At 49.3% G+C, this 24,052-nt stretch overlaps 1 long non-coding RNA gene across 2 annotated transcripts in view; it reads right to left on the bottom strand.

The window, feature by feature from the left end:
• Positions 1 to 24,052, bottom strand: part of LOC138288545 (uncharacterized) — a 372,246-nt gene that overhangs the window by 137,395 nt on the left and 210,799 nt on the right. For both annotated transcript variants that reach the window (XR_011202451.1, XR_011202450.1), the window contains exon 2: positions 15,566 to 15,713. This is a non-coding gene — a long non-coding RNA (uncharacterized lncRNA). The remainder of the gene's footprint in view (positions 1 to 15,565; positions 15,714 to 24,052) is intronic.

Genomic DNA, 24,052 nt, shown 5'->3' with positions numbered 1-24,052 from the left:
CAAAAGCAGAGCCTTTTCCTTTTTAATCTGTATCTCTTTGGTGTAAAATCTGCCCGTGCCTTCGAGAGAATGTCCCGACACTCATGAGAGCTGCTTAGGTTTTGGAATTCTTTGAATTCAGGAGGCATGAGCATAAATGGAGAGATGTCAGGTCTGGATGACAGACTTGGCCTTTGCTCTTTGTCAATAACACTTGTAATGGTCTTTGGTGGATGTGGGTGGTCTTGGAGAAAAGGAGGAGTTCTATGAACCAGTGTTGCCTGGGTCATCTGGAAGTCATGAAGATGATTCAATACTTTTCTGGTTTGATCTTGCTGAGAACCTTTGGGATCAGAGGCATCAGGGAAAAAGGGTAAGCAAAGATCCCGGACCATCGGATCAAAAAGGCATTCCCCCACAAACCTGAATGTGGATGCCAGCTTACGAAGAACTAACATTTACTGTTCTCTTGTGTCGAAACAGATCCAGAACTTGTTTGCCCCATAGAGAGACTATCCCCTCGAGTATGGACTGGTCCAGCTCCCATTCGTGGCAAGTTGACTTTGTCCTGCTCAGGCTGTCAGCTAAGGTGTTGCTTAGTCCGCAAACATGTCCTGCCTGGAAAGAGAGATCATGCTCCAATGTACAATTCCATATTCTCTGTGTTTCTCCGGAAAGGGTTAACAATCTTGTGCCCCCCTTGTTTCTTAATACAGTACATACTGGTGGCATTGTCTGTACATATCAATACCAAGAAACCCTTTATTCTTGGCAGGAAAGCCTGGAGGCTGAGAAAAATCGCTTTGAGCTTCAGCATGGCCCTATGAGATGCAGGCCACCTCCCTTGAAATTGTAAAATGTAGCGATGTCCTCCCATCCCTCTAGGAAAGTGTCCATAGTGATAACGTAGTCTGGAACCTGAGACATGAATGAAAGACCTTTGGCATGATGGTGTGGCAGAGACCCCCATTTTGGAGCTGTGATCTGTGGTGTAACCCGTGCTAGGTCAAAGGATAAGTTTATTTACAACCACTGCTTGCCGAGCTCCTCTTGCAAAGGCCTCATATTTAAGTGGCAAAAGGAAATCGATCCATAGATGAGAACATCATTTCTAGGAGTGACATGTACAGATGCACTGAAACTGACTTTTTTGTTTGCAGTTTCAGGGCTAAGCGCTGTAGTCTCTGCTGTCTGTCTTGTGACAGAAAAGCCTTGTTCTGCGTGGTATCCTAAGCTGCTCCTAGGAACACTATGGCCCTCATTATGACATTGGCAGTAAATCCCAGTTACCGCCACGCTGACTGCCGCCAACATACCGTGAGGCGGCAGACATCCGTTCACGATATTATGACACACACACACATCAATCCATCACTATTCAGCCACATACACAATTCCACCACACCAAAGGTCAGTGATAAACTGGCGGTATCCAAACCCACACCTTTACAAAAACAGAACGCTCATCACTTTATGACCCACGAATCACCACAGTGGACATTCAATGGCGGTAAGCCATCGGCTGTATATACCGCTGCACTCAAAATACACACACACATACAAAAACACCATTTAAATAACACACACCTGACACCCATACACATACCACACCCACACCACTCTAAAACACCCACCCACATTACCCACAACCCTTCACGACTACAAGCTATTGGCACCAGACGGACACCACAACCACAGACAACACCAGAGCCACAAACCATCATCACCTATACACCACTCAAGCACCCCACATCAAACACCCCAACACATCACCCTACATAACAACCATGGCACCACAAAGACACCCTCGATTCTCAGAGGAGGAGGTAAGGGTCATAGTGGAAGAAATCATCAGGGTAGAGGCACAGCTATTTGGAGCACAGTTGCAGCAGATGTCCATTGCAAGGAAGATGGAGCTACGGCAGGGATGACATCAGGAAGAGGTTGAACGACCTATGGGGGAAGGTACATTCCATTGCAGCAAGACACCAACTCGCTGTACAGAGGACTGGCGGTGGACCCCAACCTCCTCCCCCACAACTAACATGGGAGGAGAAATTCTTGGCAATAATGCATCCTGAGGGCCTGGCCGGAGTAGCAGGAAGACTGGACTCTGGTAAGTCAACACTACACTACTACTATGCCCCTACCTGCATGCCATCACATACACTCACTCTCACTCCACCACCTCCCACACACCTGACCATCACATCCCACTCATTCCAATGCCAAGCCCTGCATGCCATACCAATGCACGGACACCACTCACACACCTGCATGGACACCTATCACCAAAGCATGCACATTAGAGAGAATCAGCTAGCCCACCACATACCAACTTACACAAGAGAAAGCTGCCAGGGTGAATACAACCAAAGAGGGCAACCCACCGATGCACAATATGTTACACACAGAAACAACAACACTGCATTTACATCCCCACAGGTACCGCAGCCAACGTCAGCGCCGAAGATGTGCCAGCACTATCCAATCCCCTAACAGCAGAGGCCCACAGTGATGACAGCAACTCTGGTCGCCTGGATCTGGATGACCAACCTGGCCCATCAGGGCCCTCTGGACAGTTGGTTACCCAGCCAGTCACACACCACCACAGAGCCTTTCCCCTCAGGAACCACCACCACAGCACCGACCCGCGTACCCATACCTCTTTTCCCAGGACACGTCAATCAGCAGTGTGACTGCCACTACATGGACCCCAGGGCACACCTCGCCCACAAGACAATCAGGGACCTGGGGTCAGTGGCAAGTGGGCACAAGGTTCAGGGGACAGAGGCACAGGACAACAGGGACACTGGAAGGACTGCTGTGCGCCAGGGGAGGACAGGCTCAGGGAACCGACTCTCCAGGAGGTACTCACCAAGATCCTGGGAGCACATCAACATTCCCAGGTTATTCTGGGCCAGATCCTGGCCAACGTGCAGGAGAACAGGCGGCTGCAGGAGGGACAGTACCAGGAGATCAGGGAGGACTTTCAGGCCATTAACACCACCCTGGTCTCCATAGCAGGGGTGCTGGCAAACCTGGCCAACATTATGAGGGAGGCAGACTCACAACAGCGGGCTCCTGCCACTAGCCAGACATCTGAACAGCCTTCCACCTCTGCTGCCGCTAGTGGACAGGAGGCCTCACCACAGGACTCACAGGCCACCAGCACCCCTCCCCCTGCAGAAGGAGAACCACCCCACAAACGTTCCCTGCGATCCCGGCAGAAGCCAGAGACACTTGCAAGGACCCCCGCCAGGAAATGACTCTTCTGATTGTCACCCTTGTGTCCCACTCAGTCAACCTGTCCACCTTCAACTGCTATTGCTCCCCTTCCTATGTCCCCTTGGACAATGGATCTGTGCACCAAAAAGACTGGAACAATACCCTGGCCTTTCCTCCATCATCACCCCATCCCAATGCACGTGCCCCACTACTTCTTAGCACTTAAGTAAACACCCTTTGACAAAATCCAAGTATGAAGAATGTCAAACTTATTTAAGTATGTATTCGTATAACCATGTTCAAACATTGCAATTCAAATGTACTGTAATGTTCAAATCGGAAAGACCTGTAGTTGGCTGCAGTGATCACACCAGGCGCAATAGTGGGGCACCAACATCTGCAAAAGGAGTTGCCAAAGGGTAAAGTAAGTGGGCACAGAAGTAGGAAATAACAGCATGCCAGTGCCAAAGATATACAAATAATTGTCAGTGAAATGTGAAGTAACACTGTCTTACCTGTGTGTCATTGAAAGTATTGTTGAATCACTGTAGTTCTGTTGTCCTCATCCTCTGCCTCCTCACTGTTCACAGGGTCGACTGCTGCCACACAGCCATTTCCAGCCTCCTCCTCCTGCAGAAAAGGAACATGCCGTCTCCGGGCCAGGTTGTGCAACATGCAGGATGCCTGGCAGACCTTCTTGGGTGAGTAGCACAAAGATCCCCCTTTTAGATGGAGGCACCTAAACCTGGCCTTCAGGAGGCCAAAGGTATGTTTGATAATCCTTCTTCATCTCCCATGTGCCTCAATAAATATCAAGGGACCAAATTTAACCTCACACTATCCCATATGGCCCACACCATACCCATACACCAACATATACTTGGTGGGAACCAGGGCTCACCTATTAGCCACACCCGGTCCCTCCGTAGTTGGACCATCACATTTGGGATGCTGCTATTCCTCAGGATAAAGGCATCATGCACTGACCCAGGATACTTAGCATTGACATGGGAGATGTATTGGTCTGCCAAGCACACCATCTGGACATTCACTGAGTGAAAACTCTTTCGATTTCTGAACACCTGTTCATTTTGATTGGGGGAGGGACAAATGCAATATGTGTACCATCAATTGCCCCAAAGATGTTGGGGATATGTCTCATTGCACAGAAGTCAGCTTTCACTGCGGCCAAACCCTCCACCTAGGGGAAAACAATGTAGCTGACATGTGTTTAATCAGGGCAGACAACACTCTGGTCAGCTCTATTGAGAACACTGGCTGTGACATTCCTGCTGCCAAGCCCACTGTCACTTGGAAGGAACCAGTTGCCAGGAAATGGAGCACAGAACAGATAGGACTTGCACAAGAGACGGGGGAGGCCAATGGGGTGACAGATTGCAGATATTAGGTCAGGCTCCAATTCGGCACACAGCTCCGTAATTGTGGACCTGTCAAGGCTATAGGGGAGGATAATCTCCCTGTCCCCCATTGCTGCCACGTCCACCAGGGGTCTGTACACGGGGGTATGTCTCCATCTCCTATTCATCCACAGCAATCTATGGGGCAAAAGAGTGAGGAGCCGGTCACAAACTGTACATTGCAGTCATAACAGTACAATGCATAATGTTAATTTTTAATGTATAAGTGGCATTTGTCCTGTATGTCCAATTTTAAAGTGTGACGCAGTTTTTATCCAGGGCCAAACGCCCCCCCACAACCACGACCCCACCTGAAACGGCATCCGCCTGTCCTGTGTGGGGGAACAGGTCAAAGTGAGCTAATTCCGCTGACATTGTGCGCCGTTGCGGTTGGCAGTCGGGATCTGCTGTGCAACTCCTCATTGGTTATTACTAGGCCCTATGGGGTACAGTGGCCAATGGTGATGTACGCCGGCAGTGACGGTATGCACCGCCGCAGACGTAACCCCCATTTTCTATCTGATCACTCACTTGCTACCTGACCTTCAACAGGAGAGGACCTACACTGCATGTGCTGCTGTGACCTGTGTCTGGAACCTACCATGGCACCTGTGACTGGGAAAAGGGCCCCTGCTTTCACCGCGGAGGAGTTGGAGCGACTGGTGGATGGGGTCCTACCCCAGTACAGACTGCTGTATGGGCCTCCAGACTAACAGGTGCATACACTGTGAGCACGATGGATGTGGCATGAATGCATGGAGCGGTGTGTGTGTGTGTGTGTGAAAGTCTCATGGAGAGGGGGTGGGTGGATGTCCCTTGGGCGGCGTGCAGCTTGTGTGCTGGGCCCTCTCTGTGCAAATGGCGATGTGAAGGGGTATGGTGGGCCATAAGTGTAACAGGCAGGACCGTCTGACTGATACCTTTTCCTGTGTGTATTTCTCTGCAGGTCAGTGCCCATCAAATGAAGGGTATATGGCGTGCCATCGCCAAGGACATGTGGACCCTGGGGGTCTACGGCAGGCGGAGCACCCACTGTCGGAAACGGTGGGAGGACCTGAGACGCTGGGCATGGAAGATGGTGGAGGCCCAGCTGGGGATGGCCTCCCAATGAGGAAGGGGTGCCTGTCGAATCCTGACCCCCCTGATGGCCCGCATACTGGGGGTGGCCTATCCGGAGCTGGATTGGCGCGAGAGGGCATCACAGCAGCCACAAGGGGGGTGAGAACAGTGACCATCATTAAAACCTACGCATGGTAGGGGGGTACCCGGGTGGGAGATGTGTGTCAGTGGGTGCCCCTAGGCCAGGCCTGACATTGCAGAGTAGGTCCCATGTTGGGCAGGGTTCTGATGTGATAATCCTGCTTCCTAGCTTGTAGGCATCCACTACTGGTCAGTGCTGTGTGGGTCTAAGGTGTGCTGCAGTTGGCGGTAAGTGCCCCTCCCCATGCCCTGGTGGCTAGCATTATTACTGGTGGTGCATTGCATAATGCGTAGGACTGTTCCCTGTGATTGTGGTCTGTACGCCAACAGTGGTGTTGGTGCAGTCATTGACCCAGTGTATCCTTTGTCTCTTCTCCCCCTCCCCCTTTTTGTTTTGTCATCCTGTCCTTATGTGCATTAGCATCATCTGGCAGAGGCACCGGCGACGGAGGGAGCTGCATCCCACAGGACCCAGGAGGCAGAGTCACTGAGGGCACCAGTGGGACGGAGGGCGAGGGGAGCACCACGGCGGAGACAGGAGGGGACAGTTCAGACTCTGATAACTCCTCTGATGTAAGCTCCCTGGTGGTGGCGGACACCTCTGTGAACACCCCGGCTATAGTTACAGCTGCCACCCCCATACCAGCATCGCCCTCCCATCAGCCCTTCATCGAGTTGCCCATGCCCGCTCACCCAGGAGGGTGGGCATCTCCCTCGCCCCAGGCACCTCAGGCTCTGCCACAGTGAGCCCTGCTGCCCTGAGTGAGGAGGCTATTGACCTCCTGAGATCCATCTCTATTGGGCAGTCAACCATTGTGAATGCCATTCAGGGGCTGGCAGCCCAAATGCATCAGCCAAATGCATTTCTGGAGGGCATTCACACTGGTTTGGAGGCCCAACAGAGATCAATCCAGGCTCTGGCCTCCTCTCTGATGGCAGCCATTGTCCCTGTTTCCACCATCCAACTTCCTCTTCCCAATCCCAGTCCCCTCAACCCCAACCTATCCCAAGCACATAGGCAGACAAGCATGCACACAGGACAACACACAAGAGTGTCACAGGCAAACACAATCATCAGACTTCATCCCACAGGCAATCTCACAAACACCATCCAGATGCAGACATACCAACATCCACTGCCTACACTGTGTCCCCCTCCTCCCTCCCAGTTGCATCTACACACACAGCTGCATGCACTACATCCTCATCCACTACCACCACACCTAGCAGAACACACACCTCACTGGCAGACACCACCACACAGCCATGCACACGTCCCCTATGTCCTCTCCCACTGTGTCTGTCCCACCCCCTCCCCCCCAAGGTACACAAACGCAAGCACTCAGACACCCAACAGCCATCACAACAGCATCCAGACCATGCACCTGCACCCAAACACAGCAGGCAGGCACCTCCTACAACCTCTCCTTTTTCCTCCAATCCCAAACCTTCTCCCTTTTCTCGCCCTAAGAAGCTTTTCCTCTCCACCATTGACCTTTTCCCTACCCCCCCCCCCGTCCTTCACGTCTGGCCAGGGTGGCAATAACCCAGACAAGCACCTCAGCCACCCAGTCCACTGGACCAGTAGTCTCCACACCCACTCGTGGTGAGAAAGGACTCAGGGCACCAGGCAACCTCAAGGAAAGAGTACCTGCCCCTAGTGCTGCCAGGAAGGGCAAGGAGCCATCAACAGCTGCTGCCAGGAAGGGCAAGAAGCCTGCCCCAAGTGCTGCGCGGAAGGGCAAGGAGCCATCAACAGCTGTTGCCAGGTAGGGCAAGGAGCCATCCCCAGCTGCTGCCAGGAAGGGCAAGGGGCCTGGTGCAGGGACTCAGTCGGAGCCCCCAACAACAACCATGGTTGTGCAGCCGTCCGGAGCCTCCCCCCCCACCACCACCACCACCAGCAGCACTACCACCAGTAGGCAGCCATCGGAGACTGCAGGGGATGGGCTGGAGCTTCCCCCCACAACCATCAGCAGCAGCAGGGGCAGCTGTCCAAGGCTACAGGGGATGGGCTGGATCCTCCCCCCACCACCACCACCAGCAGCAGCAGCACCACTACCACCAGTGGGCAGCCGTCCGAGGCTGCAGGGGATGGGCTGGAGCTTCCCCCCACAACCACCAGCAGCCGCACCACCACCAGTGGGCAGCCATCTGAGGCTGCAGGGGATGGGCTGGAGCCTCCTCCCACAACCAGCAGCACCAGCAGTGGGCAGCAGTCCGAGGCTGCAGGGGATGGGCTGGAACTTCCCCCCACAACCACCAGCAACAGCACCACTACCACCACTGAGCAGCCGTCACCACCAGCGGACGGTGTGTAGTCCTGCCTCCATGGGCTGCTGTGCGGCCTTGCCCTCTGCAAATCCTGTGGGAATGACACCCACCTGAAAGACTGTGACCTTGCACTCCCCAGGATCAAGAGGACAGGACACAATACCCCCTCCAGAACCAGTGGGTATGACACCCACTCACCCCATCCTCCCCAGGATCAAGAGCACAGGGCACGATGCCCCCTCTAGAGCATGTGGGCAAGTCACCCACTTGAGACTGTGGCCTTGCACTCCCGAGGACCAAGCACAGGGCGTGTTGCCCCCTCCAGGACCAGTGGTGTTGTTCCATCTGCCGGCTGAGGTGCTCCCCGTTCCCTGTCCCCCTGAGGTGCCTGCCTATTTTCCAACTGATGCCCCTGCAGTATTCTCTCAGTGTTGCTGCAGGTGAGAAGTGGGGCCTTGGACTTTGGCATGTGGCCCACACACATTGAAGACTGGGCAGTGCCATTAGATTGAATTTTCGTTTTCTACTGTATTTATATTACACTCACTTCCATCAATTCCTTTTGTCCTTGCATTATTCTTGAGGGGTAAGGGGTAAAAATGTTGTATTACTGCATCGAATTGTGTGTATGGTGTTGGGTGTGTGGGTGTGTGTTGTGCGTGTGTCACTCTTTTTCTCCCCCCACCCCGTTCTGTGCTAGGCGGCTGTCCTCACCGTGGTTGTCTTCGTCATCGTTGGTGGTCGTGGTGGAGCAGGACGTAAAAAATCATTGGGAAGATCTGAAGTTCAGGCTCCGTGGTGGCGTGGTGGTTCCCTGGGTCTCCAAAAGGTGAGTCCTTTCCCTTCTGAGGTCTGTTTCTGCCAGGCTTTTGATCTTGTTGGTACCGCCCTGGAAAAGGTGGCAGAATGTGGAGTTATAATATGGCGGGCGGAACATCGACTTCCGCCTAGATGTAGCCGACACTCAACACAGCTCATTGCTCCATGCTGGACTTTTTCCCGTGAGAGACTTGCTTCCTGCGAAGCCCTTGTTTGTTATAGGCTGCTGTAGGTGGTGGGAAATAGGCCTGTTGTCAAGGCCTGTATTGATGCTTATATAGCTGTTGGAACCGCTGGTAAGAACCTCGGTACGTGGATAGTCCTCTCCCACATGCTCCACAAAACGACAATTTATGGAACTGTAGAGTTCCTAGCGACGTTGCTGTTTCTGTATCAGCCTTGATGGACTGCTTCATCAATATGCTTCATCAATATGCTTCCCAAAAGGGCTTCTCCGAAGGCCATATAAAAAAACATTTCTGGCCTTCTGGTCTAAACGAGGTGAATTTTAACCACCCTTGGCGTCTCAGGATGGCAGCCCCTGCTAAATGGTGGAACCCAGTAGATGTAATGTTAATCGCACAATCAATTATTTCCAAGGTTGTTCCCTCTCCCTCCTGAAGTATCTTCTTTGCTTCCATCCTTCTCGCCTTCCTCCTGATCATTCTCAGAAGATGACTGGTGATCTCATGGGGAAGTTGCAATGGTTGATGCCGGGGAGGAAGAAGAACCTTGAAATGGTCCGGAGAAGACTGGCGAGCAGGTTTAGGAAACCTTCTTTGGTAATCTTTTAGCATGCCTTGGAGGTCCTGTAATAAAGACAGAAGCACCTGTATAATGTCTTGCTGTGTATGAGACTGCTCCCGGCGCCGGTAGTGTTCTTCCTGGAGAGTGGGTCTATCCGCAAACCTGGGCTGTTAATAATATTTCTCATAATATCGGTCATCTTCCTCTTCTTCAAGATCCTGGCACTTTACCCTTAGCTCTGAGGGACTATGTGCAGGTCCGAATGGTCCCTCATCCTCAGTCTTCTATATCAAAAATATAGCTTGGAGGGTACAGAGACACTTTAGTGGGAGGGGTGTGCTTTGGGCGCAGGAATGTTTTTGAAATCTTTATGATCGTCAACGGTGTCGTTGAGCTCTCCATGGTCATCAGTAGTGGCAGTATCTTTGTTGATAAGTCTGTCGTCGACGGGGTTGTGAACGATACCGTCGTCGGTGGGACCGTCGTCTACAGGGCTAACACCCATGGCAACTTCTCCGGGGTCAAGGGTGCATTCATCGACGAGATCGTCGTCGAAATGGACGTCCAATGCAAAACTGGATGGCAATGTGATCATAGTCGATATTAATGTAATGCAAATCCTCATTGATGGAGTCGTCGACGAAAATTTTGAAGCAGATTTTACCGTCGACAGTTCTGAGGAATACTTTGAGGACTCCTTGGTAACTGTGCCTTTAACACACTTATGGTAATACTTTAAGGCCTTTCTTGAATTCTCTGAATGCTCTTTGTTACAGGATCTTTCCCTCTTGCTTGACCTTCTGTGAGAGGTTGATGAAGTGTCACTGTCCTCATCTGAACTCAGTTATTTTAGATTTTGACTTCTGAAGCAACAGAAGAAGTCTGCCCTCACGGTCTTAGGTTTTAGAAGAAAAAGGGTGACAGTTTTACTGTCTTTCACCTTATGTAAAGGGTGCAGGCAATAAATACAATAAATACAATCCTGGTATGGGTCATTTAAATGCAGTCTTTTCTTCCGACAAGAATTACAGGTTTTAAATAACTTTTTCTAGGTGTTTCAACATATTGCCAATAAAGTAAGAAAGCTTACAATACCAGTTTGATGAAAAAACTGAGCAGTGCTCAGGGAGACTCCATTCACACGACATGCGGTAGAAAATCTGAGAGAATGGAGTCTCTGGGATGAGGGTCCTAAAGAGAACTGTCACCTCATTGGATAGACTTTGGGTGTTTTTTAATGATCTGCATAGGAAGCTGTGTTCTGGTTGCAGTACCCTACCCCTCCCCCCCTCCCCCCCAAAAAAAAACTTTTACCCTGTTTTTTTTTTAATGCAACTTTGACTGAAGTGTGGTGGGATCCTGCTAACCAGGTCCTCAGTGCCAGTGCCCCTTCCCCAAAATAAGATCCCTGGTCACTTGATCCCCAAGTGGCTAGGCCCTTTAGCACCTCTGTAAGTCCCTAATAAATGGTAGCCCTGGTACCTATGGCATTGGTACTGAAGAGGGGCCATAAGAGCTGCAGCACAACTTGTGCCACACTATTGGACTCAGCACCAAACTCACACAGACTGCTATTGCAGTCTGCATGACAAAGTGCTCTTTAAAGTGAACACACGACATGGCACATAGTTTGTGTACCATGTCGCCTAAACACTGCATGTGATATTTGTAAATTACCCATACAGCAGGCTTTACAGCTCTAAGGCAAGGTGCATTATATTGCAGATATGCTCCTGCTATGTTTAATTGAACAGGGAAGTCATTTTAAATACATGTGCTGGACACTGGTCAATACAAGTTCCCCAGCTACATGATGACTTCTCAGAAGCTAGGGATGTTTGGTATCAAACACCTCGTATTAATCAACCCTCAATGATTCCAGTGACAGATCTATTAATACACGCCCCCAGAGGGTACCTTGGAGGTGCTTCAGAAAACCTATTGCTGGTCAGCTCACTGACCAGTTCTTGCAAGTCTGCCAACAACAGACTGGAATCTAACGCCCCCACTCCCCCCCCCCCAGGTGAGAGCCTTCGCTCTCTGGAGGTCAAAAACAAAACCATGCTTGGGCTGGGGTGTGTAACATCCCTCCCCACAGGATGACCTGCATTTTAAGGTAAGGAGCTTCAAAGATGCCCACTGCCTTTGGTATGCAGATCTGACCTCTCACAGGGAGATGCCGACCCGCCTGCCACTTGGACAGGTAGGAAAATTAGCTATGCAGGTGGCGTGTTTCATTTCCAGACTGGAAGCATCCCTAAGGTGACCTGAAGTGGACGAGACTTAGGAAATTTCACCATCATGTTTGTGGTAGAATTTAGGACCTCTGGACAGGGTGATGCCCACTCTCCACAGGATGTGGTCATCTAGGGGGCATAGTGACCCCAGGGTAAGTAGCCCATTGGCTATTACTTTTCACTCCCCTTAATGCCCCCTAACTTGAGTATTTAGGGGACCCCCTGATACCAGGACTTTAGATCTTCGCTGTACAAAATGGAAGGAGTGGACAAGAAGTCTGCTGAACCCAAGAACCGAGGAGCACAGCTGACTTGGTGCTAACCCTGCCAGCCTGCCTGCTGTACCCGACCCTCAAGGAGCAACTGACCTGCCCTACTGCTGCAGCCTCCATGAACTGGATAGAGCTGCCAGTGCTTTTCATCTGCAGGCAATACAAGCAAGAACTGTGAGGGCCAGGACCGCCAGAAACCCAAAGCTGGACATCACCATTGCACCAGAGCTGAAGTGGGCCAACGTAGTCAGCATGGTCCCTAGGCCCTCCAGAGACAAAGCCAACCGTGAGATTGCCCACTGTGGATTTCAAGACGGCATCTGCAGTCTGTTTCTGCAGACTCCCCTGCAACAGAGTGACCAGGAGACAGAAACCAGATGCCTCGGGCACCTCTGCACCCATCCACCCAGACCGAGGAGAAGAGAACCAAGGATGTTCCCACATCTCCCAGCCTTGTGAGACTTGAGCCCACTTGTAGGCTTAATCAGACTGGCCCTCAGTCCACACCTGCAGACTTTTTCCACAGGCCCTCCTGCAACCACGAGGAACTCCAGCCCCAGACACAACGCTAAAAGACACCACTGCCCCAGAGCCCCACAGTCCGAGGAGAAGTGGACCGACTGGGTCTTCACGTGCCCAAGGGCCTCACAGGGTTGAACCCCTACTGTGGGTTCCCCCAGACTGGCTTTCCAGTCCCAACGTGCAGCAACTTTCCAACCCAACTGTTTCCCATTAAAGTAAATAGGACATCTGATGCCGTAACACACCTCTGCACCCAGACGCAACAGAGCCTCCAGAGGTGACCTGTTGGTGTGGCTTGGACCATACCCCATACTCACCTTAAGGCCTGGAGAACAGTCCAATAAGTCACTGTACTCTAACTGTATGCAGTGTGTGTTCTTCCTCCATAGGATAACATTACCACATCTGAAAAATACACTGTCAACTTTTAAAAATTGTAGAAATTCCTATCTTGAAAAGTACTCACCTGATTGTGGTGATCTCGTTATCTAAAATTATGTAAAAGTATGTGTTATTTTTATAAATTGGTGTCAGATTTCTTGAGTGTGTGTCTCACTTAATGTATGAGTGTGTACCTTACATGCTTAGCACTATCCTCTGATATGCCTAACTGCTCAACTACATTACCACAAAAAGAGAGCACTTGGGATGTGATGTGTGCCATTGTGATACCTCCAATGATTGCTTGGACTCTTTGCATGGTGTACCTCATTTTGGTTCACTACATAAAGAGCCAGCTTCCTACAATGTGAATAAGCTAGCAAAGTGAATGTCATTAACATTCCTTTCTATTTAGACATTCTACACGGTTATTTAGTGATACTGTGGCACTCCCACTTCGATGACGGGGATGATTTAAACGTGTATCTATGAAAGATCTAATACTGGAGAACCATGGCATCAAAACAAGTATAAAGCCTGTTTGGTTCCCATGTTGAGGATACCTGTTGGGACTGAGGTTAGTTGCCTTTAGCCATTCATGCCTCCTTAAACAAAGTCCAAGGACATCTCTCTTACTACTAGGTTAGTGAAGCTATCAGTAATTCTAACTGAGCCGCTGGAAACACCTACTTATGTGGAGACACTAAGCAAGGTTAAAAAAAAAAAAAAAAAAAATCTTTGTGAGATAATCTCACCACACATATTAAATTTGACTAGGATTACTACTAAATTTGATATTACTGCTGATCTTCCCAGTGAGGTTCAACTTCCTGCTTACGCCTAACAATATAGTCCTTGCATTTCAGCATTGTCCACACCAAGGAGTCAGCTTGAGGAATACTTGTGACAAAAACAGGAGTAGAATCCTGCATTTTGTACTTTTTCTATTGCCATGAAGGATACACATTCAACAGCGTTAAAGCTAGTAGAACCTACAGGACTGAGCCGAAACAGCACTGTTCCACCAAGATATCAAAAAGAAAAGAAGACTGCACCTAGCTTTGTTGTACCTAGCATGGCTGAAGAGGAATATTAAATACTACAGTTGCAGTCAGCCTGAAGCTGAATTATGAGCCCAAATCATGTGGGGTAGAGGCTAACTAAGCCCGACTAAATCCTCAAAATCTCTCCACTCCGTAGTAGGAGAATAGGCTCCTGTCAGAGTAAAATGTCTTTGCTGTCTGAGTCATATTGAAGGAGACTACTGTTTTAATACAGAGCTTAAGGATGCTTGTGCGGTCTGCGCTACAGATGTTAGCAAAAGTAAAGAGAAGGCATTCGATACTAATTGTTGCAACCATAACATCAGGTATAATGGCACAAGCATGAAGCTGAGTTCTGCCATAGTTTTAACCTCGAATAATGTAGAGGTTCTGCCATGGGTGATCGAAGAAGATGAGAGCAGGTGAACCACGTAGAAACTATAGCATTAGTAGGTAAAAGAGGTGCCCCTGACATGGGTGACAATGAAAGGGCATGCTTTTTATTACTTTTTCCAGGAGAATCCTACCTAGACATCTTCAGGCGTGGAGGCTACAACCCATCAAAAGCTTTAGGCCCTTGTTCCGTGTGCTGCATGTTGGCACCCTCCTACTAAAGCCTCCTAAAGGCCTCTTGGCCATGCCACTTATCTCTCAAGTCATAATCCTCAGAAATCTAGATTAAACAATAATATGCTTCAAGAGAAGCCAGAGCATCTACCTTTAGATCTCACTGTAGGTGTCACTTATGTCATGCTGCAGGCACAACTTTCAGGGGTAAGCAACAATCTCAAGAAATTGGGAAACAAGGCAGTTAATCCTGCTGTGGGAAAAATATCTATAAAATTAGAGTAAATGTTGCTAAATTCAATAAAAATAACAAATCAGATGTTGAAAAAATAGAGAGGTTGGAAATGAATCTCTCAGAAGTCAGAAAGCATTTCTAACACACAAAAGAATCATTCACAAATCTTTCTTCTGATAGGGAGAAAAATTATTCGAGAGGATTTTCTTGGAACAGGGATTCTGAGATTATTCTCTTTCTATGTATGCTGCTTTATAATTAAATTGGAGTTGAGAACGTTATTCCAAGCTTAAGACTATAGGGAGTATACCTTGTGGACAAAAAATGGTTTGTGACCCTTAATGGAGCTTACTCCTTCAACAGCTTGGAATACAGTATTTGTTTATTCAATCCACCTTCATCGCTTACAGCCACTTGTCTGAAGACAGAGCAAATCACATATCATTTGGTATCAATAGCACACTATGACATTTGAAAGCAATAGTTCAAATGTGATGTGCTCACAACTGATATTTCATATAGGTAAAGATGGAAATCATCATGTGCAATATTATGCATATTGATTTTATAATATCAAGAAACATTTTGGAATACACCACCTTCCCGATTTTATAATATCAAGAAACATTTTGGAATACACCACCTTCCCTGATGTCCTCTTCAGATCCACTAGGACTTTTCTTTTGTTCTGCCTGAAAGTCATAAGGGCAAACAGCCTCTTCTTCCTGTGCAGCTTTGACAGATTTTGCGGTCTGTTTTCTTCCTGATGGGGGCATCTTCAGAGATGAATTCTATCAAATGAATATATAATATTTGTTAAAGTTGCCCACTGAGATGTTTTGTAGCTACTGCATAGGACACAGATGTACTAATGTGGCTGGAGTACACCAGAGCATTCTGATAAGTGCTTTTATTTAAGATCCCACACACCACACCACACCTAAGCGTACGCAGACAGCTGGCACCAACTAAATAGAACACAAAACATAACTTACAACAGTAACTTGGAAAAGGGATCAAGACAGAGGAATCAGATGGATTACCTTCGCCCTCACCGAGAACACACCGAGTCCACCTTCCACCCTTCACCTCTGAACTCAAACCAATCATCTGCAAAGTCCCTCAAGGCTTGTCACCCAGAAACACTCTTCAACATCTACATATGCTCCCCCTTGCCAACATAGTCAAATTGCCACTGACCTCATCATACACCACGCCAACTACACACAACTAATTCTCTCCTTCTCCAAAAACTCTACCACCGCCAGAACCAACTTCTACCAATGCATGACCAGAGTTGCTATTTGGATGAGGAATAACTGCCTCAGGTTCAACACAGACAAGACAGAGGTCTGTATCTTCAGCAGCAACAACTCTTCCGGGACGCTTCCTGGTAACCACAGAACTGGGGCCCACTTCAACTCCAGCTGAGCAGACCAGGAATCTCAGTATCATCCTGGAAAGCAAACTCACTATGAAGCCCCAATTCAATGCAGAGTCAACCTCCTGCTCCTTTAACCTGCACATGTTATGTAAGATTTGCAAATGGCTTTCCCAGAGTGTGAGATGCACCATCATCCAGACCCTCGTCACCAGTTGACTGGACTGCGTAAAAAGCGAGGCCCACCTAGTTCAAAGGCTACGGGCCATCGAGCACACCACAGCAAGAATCATTCTGAATCTCCCTCATCGTACCACATCATAGCGTTGTAAACTCCTAACCCGACTTTTCACCTATCGGCAAAAGTGTATTTATGTACGTAACCCGCAAAAGTGCAGTTAACTGTGTAAAGCGCTCGACTTCTGCCAAGCGAAATCGCGCTAGTAAAATAGAGAAAAAGTAGTCCACCAGCCGGACAGAAAACAGCGAGCCTCTCACCAGCAACTTGGACCAACAACTTGGGTCCAGGGCCTTTAACAACCTCTAGTGGCTATAATGCCATACAACTGTAATTTAAATTGGTATGATTGGAAGGAATGGCTACCCGCTGACCACAATTGCTGCAACCTAACCTAGCTCTGTAACCACCGCCACACAAATCCCTCATCATCCGTGTAGGAGTCCCCTCTTTCTTGCAAGGTTAGCCCTTCTTTTTGCCTGATGTCAGTATGCTTAGACTGTTTTCACTGGGATCCTGTTAATTAGGACCCCAGTGATTGTGCTCTGTCCCCCAAATTTGGTTGTCTTTGTACTTCATACTGTAGGACGCTGGCCTGGTGTGTGGTGGACACCTATGGTGTTGGCCCCTTATACCAGGTCCAGGAAACTCCTATTAGTGCTTGAAGATAGTGTCTAGGAAGTCAGGGCTCTCTAGAGGTAGCTGTGGATGAGCAGCCAAGACTTATCTAGGAGGAGTGTAAAGCACTTGAAATACCACAGCAGTCACACATCAGCTTATCACATCTGAAAGAACCACACAGTCTTGCAAAAATAAAGGTACTTTATTATAATAACACTGAACTAGATTATGTATAGGCTATCCCCAAAATGGAGTTAAGTACACACACACACACACACACACACACATATATATATATATATATATATATGCGCACACACACACACACACACACACACACACACACATACAGACAGTAGCATTGGTAAGAAATAGTGAAAAATAGTGAGGGCCTTAGGGAAGTGCCAAACCATATACTAAAATAGTGGAATGCGATGTTAAGTCCCTCATCCAAGGATATGGAGTCGTTAGAGGGGAGCTGGGAGAACACGGGACCCCAAGAGGTGAGTACCTTAGTGACCCCCCAGCGACCAGGAGCGCAGAGGAAAGTACCTGGTTTTCCCCAAGGACTAAAAAGAGAACTTAGAAAATGGACTGTGCAAGAACAGGACCAGACCAGCGGAACCCAAAGGTGGATTTTGCAAAAGAAGGGGACAGAGTCCAGTCCATGATGGAGTGTCCAGTTGGGGAAGGAGCCACCACCCAAACCTTCTGTGGATGAAGATCCTGTTCGATGAGGAGAGATGAAGTTCAGCTGTGGAATCCAGGAGCTGCAGAGAAGTTTTTGGAGCCGTGCAGATGATGCCCCACATCAGTCACCGGATTCCAGGTGGTCAGTGGTCAGGAGAACCATCAAAAAGCAAATGCGAGAGGAGGCAAAAGAGATGCAAGGCTGAAGAGGACCAGTAAGGTCCAGGGTACTCAACCCTTGGATGGGAGTCCGAGCTGACCCTCAGTAGTCGGGAGAACCAGCAGAAGAAGTTGCAGCTCCCACAGGTAACCCACTGGAAGCAGGCACAGTGAGTTGCATTGAGGCCCAATCAGCACACCTGGAGAGGAGTCCCACGTCACTGGAGCAACAGAGAGGAGACTGTCCTTGGAAAGATGAAGTGCTGGAAACCGGGGCTACTCGGAGCCTGAAGATCCACTGGAGCAGAAGGCAATAAGCTGTGTCACAGTGTACAGGGGTACTGTCCTGTAAAGAGAGGCAGGGACTCACCGTCTCCCAAGATGGACAGCAGGCAAAAAGGACCAAGAGGACCACTCCAGACCACCACCTGTGATGCAGGATCCATGCAGTTCCAGAGCAGATCCACGCAGCTGGATGTCGTTGCTGTAGGTGCCCACAGATGCAGGTGAGTGACTCCTTCACTCCAAGAGAGATTTCTTCTTGCTTCCTAGTGCAGCTAAACTCTTGCTGACCCTAGACAACACACAGCCAGGGAAATGTTGCAGTTGCTGGAAGGAACCTGGGAAACAATGTTGCAAGGCAAGGTCATCTCTGGAGTTGCAGTCTTGTCAGTTCCTGAAGAGTCCAGTTGCGGTTCCGGTGGTCAGGAGAAGAAGTAGACGATGCACGGGAGTCCTGGTAGAGTCTTACACATCTGCAAGGGAGTCCCTAAATAGCCCTAGAAGGGGGTTTTGGACACTGCACAGTAACCCCCTATCAGAGTGGGTCACTTACGTCACCTGCCTGACCCGTCCATTCAGATGTTCCCAGGGGCCTCTGCACATCTCTTTTCCAAGATGGCAGAATCAAGTGGCCACTTGGAGGAGCTCTAGAAACCACCCTTGGGGTGGTGATGGAAAGGGGAGTGGTAACTCTTTTCCTTTTTCCAGTTTCAGCCAGAGCAGGGACCGGGGGTCCCTGGGCTGGGGCAAACCGTTTTGCAAGGAGTGAACCAAATGTGCCCTTCAAAGCAAACCAGTGACTTGGTGAGGCTACCCCTCCCAAGCCTTGTAAATACCTATTCCCAAGGGAGAGGGTGTTGCCTCCCTCTCCCACAGGCAATCCTTTGTTCTGGCTACCCCTGCCTCAGTTGGGAAAGCAGCAGGAGGGCAGAAACCTGTCTGAGGGGCTACAGCAGCGCAGGCTGCCTGCAAAACCTTGGAAGACTGGTAGGAACAATACGGGGTGGGGCTCCTCTAAGGGAATCATACAACCAATACTGGAATTAGTATTCAGGTATGGTTCCAACATGTTTGATACCAAACATGCCCGGGTTCAGAGTTACCATAATGTAGCTGGACACAATCAATCAATTAATCATGGATTTGTAAAGCACGGCTAATCACGCATAGGGTCTCAAGGCGCTGGATGTAGGCATGCTGCTCAGTCGAAGAACTAGGTCTTGAGGTCTTTCCTGAACTGCTTCACTGATGTGGGATGCCTGAGCTTGAGGGGTAGTGTGTTTCATGTCCGGGATGCTAGAGGAGAAAAATCTTCCTCCTGCTGTACGTTTTTGGACCTTGGGGACGGCTGCAAAGGCGAACAGAGACGTCTGTTGGGTATGTAGACGGTGAGGCAGTGGTTGAGGTACGCCAGTCCTATGTTGTGCAGTGCTTTGAAGGTGTGGATCAGGAGTTTTTCAGTGATGCACTTGTTGACTGGGTGCCAGTGTAGGTGTGCTGCATTCTGGACTCTTTGTATTCTTGATTGAAGTTTCTTGGTGACGCCGGCATAGAGTGCGCTGTTGTAGTCCAGTTTTCTGGTGATGAGTGCGTGGGTGACTGTCTTCCTCGTGTCGGGGGGAATCCATTTGAAGATCTTCCACAGGGGGTGTGGAAGCTTGATGAAGAGACAGTGTTAACTTGGCGGGTCGTCAATAGAGACGAGTTCAGGATGATGCCCAGGTTGCACGCATGGTCAGTGGAGGCGGGGACTTTACACAGAGCGGTGGGCCACCAGGAGTTATTCTAGGTAGAAGGGGTGGAGCCGATCATGAGGTAGTGACCTGTGTCCAGTACATGGGTAAAATGGCTTCTGTGCCGTTACGAAGTCCAGTGCAATGGAACTGGAGTTTGTAGGGGCACCTCTGCTCATGCATTGGTGCCTTCACACACAAGGACCTGCAACCTGCCCTTTGGGCTAGAAGGGCATACCATAGGGGTGACTTACAGTGACCTGGAGTAGTCCCCTGTGGTAAAAGGGTGCTTGTGCCTTTTCATGCAGGTTGCAATGGCAGGCCTGCAGACACATTTTGCATGGGCTCCAATGGGTGGCATAATACATGCTGCAGCCCATGGGGGACCCCTGGTGTCCCAATGCCCTGGATACCTAAGTACCACATACTAGGGACTTATAAGAGGACACCAGTATGCCAATTGTGGAGTGCACAAAAGTCCAAGGTAACCAAATTTGGAGGGAGAGAACACTATCGATGGGGTCCTGGTTAGCAGGATCCCAGTGAAAATAGTCTAAGCACACTGATAACAGGCAAAAAGTGGGGCTAACCATGACAAATAAGGGCACTGTCCTATGCAACCCCCTCCCCCAAACAATCGGACAATAAGACTACCCTTGCCCAGTTGAGGAGTCTTCATTGATTAAGCACAAATATCTTGAGACCATCTGAACTGGAGTGGTTACTCCCAGGTCTATGTTCCACTGTATAGTCCATTCCCTGTACGGAAATGGATCACCTCAACAATTTGGGATTAGCTTTCCTTTTCTTAAGCCATAGAAGGGGCTTGTGTTCTGTCTGAAAAAGGAAGTGAGTGCCAACAAGTATGGCCTCAGCTTCTTCAGGGCCCCGACCACAGCAGAGGCCTCCCTCTCAATGGCAGACTAATGCTTTTCTCTGGGGGTCAGTCTTCTGCTTATAGAAGCAACTGGTTGATCCTGGCCCTCATCATTTATTCCTACCTCAGTAGCATCTGTTTTTACAATGAATTTGTTGGCGTAATCAGGGCTTCTTAGTATGGGAGCAGAGCACATGACCTGTTTGAGATCATCAAAGGCCTTCTGGCAGTTAGATATCCAGAGAACTTTCTCCGGCATCGTTTTTGGATGTGAGGTCATTTAAGGGTGCTACAATGGAGGCATAGTTCTTTATATAGTACCAGCCAAGCCTAGGAACGCTCTGACTTGGATCGGAGTAGAAGGGCCAACCCAATCCAACATTGTCTGGATTTTGCCTTGGAGTGGCTGCATCTGGCCTGAACCTACCAGGTGGCTCAGATAAACCACTTTACCCTGCCCTACCTGGCATTTCCATGCCTTGATACTGAGACCTGCTTCTTGCAGAGCTTCCAACATATTTCCAAGGTGGACCAGGTGATCCTCCCAGGCGGAGCTAAAGTAAAGCTATGTCGTCAACATAAGCTGCACTAAAGCTTTCCAGGCCTTAAAGAACTTTGTTCACCAACCATTGAAATGTGGCAGGGGCATTCTTCAGCCCAAAGGGCATCACTGTGAAGTGATAATGCCCACTAGGTGTTGAGAATGCTGTTTTGGGTTTGGCATCGTCTGATATGTTGTTCTGCCAGTATCCAGCAGTTAAATCAAAGTTGCTACGATACTTGGCAGCAGCCAGAGTATCTATCAGCTCATCTACGCTAGGGATTGGATGAGCATCAGTCTTTGTGACTGTAGTCCACACAGAACCTCATCTCTTTTTTGCCATTCTGAGAGTGGGCTTTTGGTACTAACACTACAGGAATAGACCAAGGGCTGTCTGAAGGCTCAATAACTCCTAGGTCAAGCATCTTTTGCACTTCTGCTTTGATGCATTCCCTGACATGATCAAGCTGCCGGCATATTCTGCTTTTAACATGCAGGCTGTCACCCGTGACAATGGTGCGTTCACAACATGTGGTTTGACCAGGGGTCAAGGAGAACAGTTCAGAGAATGGACCCAGAAGAATTTTGCAGTCATCTTTCTGTTGGGCAGAATAACTCCTTCTACTGAACCATCTATTGTGTTGCGTGGAGAGGAGGTCAGGGAGAGGGTCACTCTCCTCTTCCTGACCATCAGTGACCATGAGTAAAGTCATGTCAGTCCTGTCATAGTAAAGCTTTAGGCGACTTACATAAAGCACCCTGTCGGTGCTTTTGGGAGTGCCTAGGTCAACCAGGTAGGTGGCCTCACCTCTTCTCTCCACAATAAAGTGTGGCCCACTCCACTTACCTCAGAGAGATACAGGCTCCAGGACTCACACCTTCTGTCCTGGCTAGTAAGCAGTCAATACAGTCTTCTGATCAGTCATGCCACTGCTTCAGCAGTTCTTGGCTGGCGTGAAGATTTTTAGATGCCCTCTTCATGTATTCAGCCATTCTGGATCTTCGGCCTAATGCATAATACACTATGTTTTATTTGGGATGTTTGAGAGGTTGCTCCCAGCCTTCCTTCTCAAGGGCAAGTGGACCCCTGACAGGAAGACCAAACAAAAGTTCCAAGGGCCTGTAACCCACTCTGTTTTGAGGAACCTCCCTGTAGGTGAACAGAAGGCAAGGCAATAGGACATCCTACCTCCTTCTGAGTTTTTGTGAGAGTCCCATGATCATGCCTTTGGGGTTTTGTTGAATCTCTCAACTAACCCATTTGTTTATGGATGATAAGGGGTGATGAACTTGTATGTCACCCCACACTCCTTTCACATGGCTTTAAGGTATAAAGACATAACATCTGCACCTCTGTCTGATACCACCTCTGCAGAACCACCCACTCTGGAAAAGATTCCCAGGAGGGCCTTGGCCACTGTAGGGGCTGTTGTGGTCCTAAAAGGAATTTCTTCTGGTTACCTGGTGGCATGAACGACCACCACCACCAGTCTAAATTTATTCCCAGAGGCTGCTGGAGGGTCCAGGGGGCCAACAATATCCACTCCTATCCTTTCAAAGGGTACCCCAACCACTGGCAGTGGGATGAAGGAGGCCTTTGGAGTGCCACCTGTCTTGCCACTAGCTTGACAGGTCACACAGGAGCGACAAAACACCTTAGTGTCTTCAGACATGTGGGGCCAGTGAAAGTGAGGGCCAAGTCTGTTCCAAGTCTTACTTTGCCCCAGGTGCCCTGCAAAGGGAATGTCATGGGCTAAAGTTAACAAGAATTCCATAAATTTCTGAGGGATGACCAACATCCTGGTGTCACCACGTTTGGGGTCCTTTGCCTCAGAATAGAGGAAGCGGTTATCCCAGTAGACCCAATGAGTCCCTCTGACATCCCCTGCTTCCTCTGCTGCAGCTTGCTTCCTCAGACTTTCCAGCGTAGGACAAGATTGCTGTTCCAACCAGAGTTCCTACCTGGTGGGTCCTCCTGCACCCAAGAGCTCAGCTGCATCAGCTTTAAGCTCCTCTCGTGTAGGTTCCACCCAAGGAGTAGGTTCATCTCCCTCAGGAGGGGGATCCTAAACGGAAGTTTGAACAGGGGGTATCTTTTTACCCTGCCTCCCTCTCTTTTTAAGAGCCTCCTGGGCCATTGTTCCAGGCTCCAGTGCTCCTTGCTCCCTTTGCTTTTTAGCCTGTTCCGCCGTTAGAGCAAAGATATGCCCAGGGATGCCCAGCATTGCTGCCTGGGCCTCCAACTCCACTTCAGCCCAAGCTGAAGTCTCCAAATCATTATCTAACAGACACTCTACAGGTAGATCAGTGGACAGTACAACGTTCTTTGGGCCAGTAACCCCCCTCCACCCAGCTAAAGTCAACAACCGCCATGAGGTGACACGGAGCGTTGTTATGAGCATCAGTCACTTGGTATGTGTGACCAAGTAGGTTTTTCAGCCACCACTGTGGCACTGGTACCTGTGTCCCTGTAGGCTTCAGGCCCAACACCATTTATTAAGGGGTGCTGCCTGTACTTATCCATATTAAGGAAATAAGCAGATAGGGTGGCAAGGTCAATACCACCTCAGAGACCAAAACTTCCTCAGTGGTCTCCCTGGCTAACCAG

The sequence above is a fragment of the Pleurodeles waltl genome, chromosome 4_1 (genome assembly GCF_031143425.1).
Source record: "Pleurodeles waltl isolate 20211129_DDA chromosome 4_1, aPleWal1.hap1.20221129, whole genome shotgun sequence".
Classification (NCBI taxonomy): domain Eukaryota; kingdom Metazoa; phylum Chordata; class Amphibia; order Caudata; family Salamandridae; genus Pleurodeles; species Pleurodeles waltl.
The sequence above is the reverse complement of the archived record's forward strand: the minus strand, read 5'-3'. Positions and strand labels throughout refer to the sequence as shown.